Source organism: Lutra lutra, chromosome 6 (genome assembly GCF_902655055.1).
Source record: "Lutra lutra chromosome 6, mLutLut1.2, whole genome shotgun sequence".
NCBI classification, from domain to species: Eukaryota; Metazoa; Chordata; class Mammalia; order Carnivora; family Mustelidae; genus Lutra; species Lutra lutra.
In genome coordinates this window covers 84,504,031-84,507,275 of record NC_062283.1, presented here as the reverse complement: position 1 = coordinate 84,507,275, position 3,245 = coordinate 84,504,031, and positions in this window count along the sequence as shown.

Genomic DNA, 3,245 nt, shown 5'->3' with positions numbered 1-3,245 from the left:
GTCATGATCCCAGAGTCCTGGGATTGAGACCCCCATGTTGGGCTCCCTGCTCAGCTGGGAGTCTGCTTCTCCCTCTCCCTCTGCTCCTCCCCCTGTTCATGCTCCATCTTGTTGCTCACTCTCTCAAATAAATCAATAAGTATTTAGACAGCTTTCTGTACCTTACAGCAAGTTTCTGTGGTGTTCTTCATTTGCTCCCACATGTTCCTCTCAAAATTATTCGCAGACATTCTGTTCTTTTGTGTACATGTGTTTTATCTATTGTGAGTAAATCTTTTTAAAAACACTATATTTTCTATGTAACCATTGTTGCTGGCATACAATAAAATTTATTTTAGCTCTCCAGTTGATTTGTTTGGACTTTCATTCCATGTAGTTATATTTTCCTCAAACAATGCTAAGTTTTATCTCCTTTCCAATAATTGATTCTTATTTATATTTTCTGCTGTACTATATTAGTCAGAATTTCTAGAACAATATTGATAGTGGTGATAAGAGTCATCCTTGTCTTACATCTATTTTATTTTATTTTAAAGATTTTATTTATTTATTTGACAGAGAGAGATCATACGTAGGCAGAGAGCAGGCAGAGAGAGAGGAGGAAGCAGGCTCCCCGCCGAGCAGAGAGCCCGATGCGGGACTCGATCCCAGGACCCTGAGATCATGACCCGAGCCCAAGGCAGAGGCCCAACCCACTGAGCGACCCAGGCGCCCCTTACATCTATTTTAAATTACTATTCAGGTTTTACTATTGATTCCACATTTTTCTTGGGATAAGTTCATGACTCATATAATTTTACCTTTTTTTACTCAATACTGCAGCCCTATAGCCTACCTTTTTTGGTAACTTCTGTTTTTAATACTCACAATAAGAGATAAGCCATAACCCACTTTCTTAGCACAATAAAAAGACAGGCTCACTTTGTGTTTCTATATTCCCAGCTTTGCTCTAACTTCCATCCCCTCATGCACAAAATATTTTTCCCTTTTGGTTCCAGAGTTCACTTCCCAGCTGGCATCCAATTAGCCTTTGAGAAATTTTCCACTCTGAATGGGCATAGCCTATTGGAACTGTAGTGAGAAGATAGACCCCTGCTTTTCCCCTTAACTAAATAGACAGGTGGGTAAGCCATGCTAACATTTCCAGAAAGTTTTTCTTCAGAATTTGAATCTTTAGCAGAGGGGAAAGACAGTGATCTTTAGCAGAATCATTAGCAGAAAACAATGAAGACATGTGGAGTTCCATTCCATCCATGTGGTAAGGTCATGACCAGACTGCTCTTGGTGTTATTGGGGTTCATGCTTACCAGATTCCAGGGCTGCTTCATGGTCTGTCCATTTCCAAGCTAAGTTCTCCAGTCTCTCAGGTATTCCATGAATCCTAGATAGTATTTTTTTTTTAAGATTTTATTTATTTGCCAGAGAGAGAGAGAGCAAGCGAGTACACACAAGCAGGCAGAGAGGCAGGCAGAAGTAGTGAGAGAAGCAGGTTCCCTGCCGAGCAAGGACCCCAATGCGGGACTTGATCCCAGGACCCTGGGATCATGACCTGAGCCGAAGGCAGCAGCTTAACCCACTGAGCCACCCAGGCGTCCCCCTAGATAGTATTCTAATAAATTCTCTTTGAGAATAATTTTTAGTTGAATCCATGGAAAGGACCTTAACTTAATACACTGTATTATGGTAAATGCCAAGAAAGCGATTGCAATGACATGACATTCTTTACCAAATCCAGACAATTTCCAATCAAAACAGTCTCATTTTCCACTTGCTCCCTCTCAAAGAGACAGATTTGTATAAAATACCACTCAGGAAGAGATAAAAATAGATGCATTAGCAAAGAGGTTTGTTGGAACTGACTTATTAATAATAATTATAAAGCCATCTTAAGACATCAGTAAACTGGAAGGTCCATCCCCATTTTTAACTGCGCTCTTGAACTCAATATCCAGTCTTTAAAGAGTCATAAATTCTTGTCAAAAGCATAAGGCAAACCATATGAACTCTAATCCATTGTAGATTCTGGTGAGTCACGGTTTCTGTTTAGTCGTACATTGTCAACAAGAGCTTGTACTTTAACTTCAATGTGTAGATATATGAAGAATGATTTGTTTTTAAGTCTAACAGACTATAAAACGTACTAACAAAACAACTCTCCAGAGAGATATTTCGAATGCTGCATTGAAATAATCTAGATGATGTAAGAATCAGATTGAAGTATTTTTTCAGATAAGGTATATATGCATTTTCCAAAGTGTTTCAATACAGGTTATTGAGTATATGGCCAGCAGTAAAAAGTATTCAAAGAAAATAAATTTATCTTTGACAAGTCCTGACCTTCTTTTCCATATTCCTCCTCCTCCTAAAACCCCTTTCCCAAGTCTTTAAGCTCCCAGTGAATTTACACTACTCCAACATTTTAACTTGGTTGAGGCTGGTTCTCCTGTGAAGTCATATCATCGGCATCTAATTTGTTTCTGTCTTTGATTTTTCCCAGGAGAGAGAAATCTTTGACTCATACAAATTGAAAGTTCTTAGCATATTTATCAACTTAAGTGACTTAGAAGCTTAAAGTAAAGCCACTCATGATGGTTTATCAATGGCAAACCTTCCTCTCCATAAATATACAAGTCAGATAAAAATAATTGAGATAGAGGATAAACTCTAAGATTTGTTTATTGGTCAGTGTTTTCACAATGTGTTATGTTAGAAAGTAGTGTCTCTCAACCCTGGCTGCTGCTGGGGAGCAATAATATAAATATAAATTATGTGGATACTCGGGTCCTATGTCAAGAAAATGATCTGTGTGAAGAGGGAAAGCTTAGCAGCCAGACACCATGGGTTTGAATTCTGGCGCCATATTTATCTAATAATGTTTCGACAAAGTTACTTAAAAACTCTAAGCCTTAGTTCACTCACTTACAAATGAGAACAATAATATTACCCGTCTCACTGGACTGTTGATTATTAGATGAGAGAAACCATCTAGCATGGAGACTTGCACATAAAAGAAAAAAACACTTAGTAAATATACAATATTAGTATTACTCCTTGTAATTTTATTGGCATATGCTATGGTGGTGCTCACTCAGAATATGCTCAGGCAGGTTACACAGAGAAGTTGACATAGGCAAACATTACATACCGGATTGTTTTTTCTTTTAAGGTGGTGCAGAATTATATCATCCTCTTTCCTAATGAATTTCAATGTTACAATTATGCAAAAGAATAGCAGAAGATTTAAG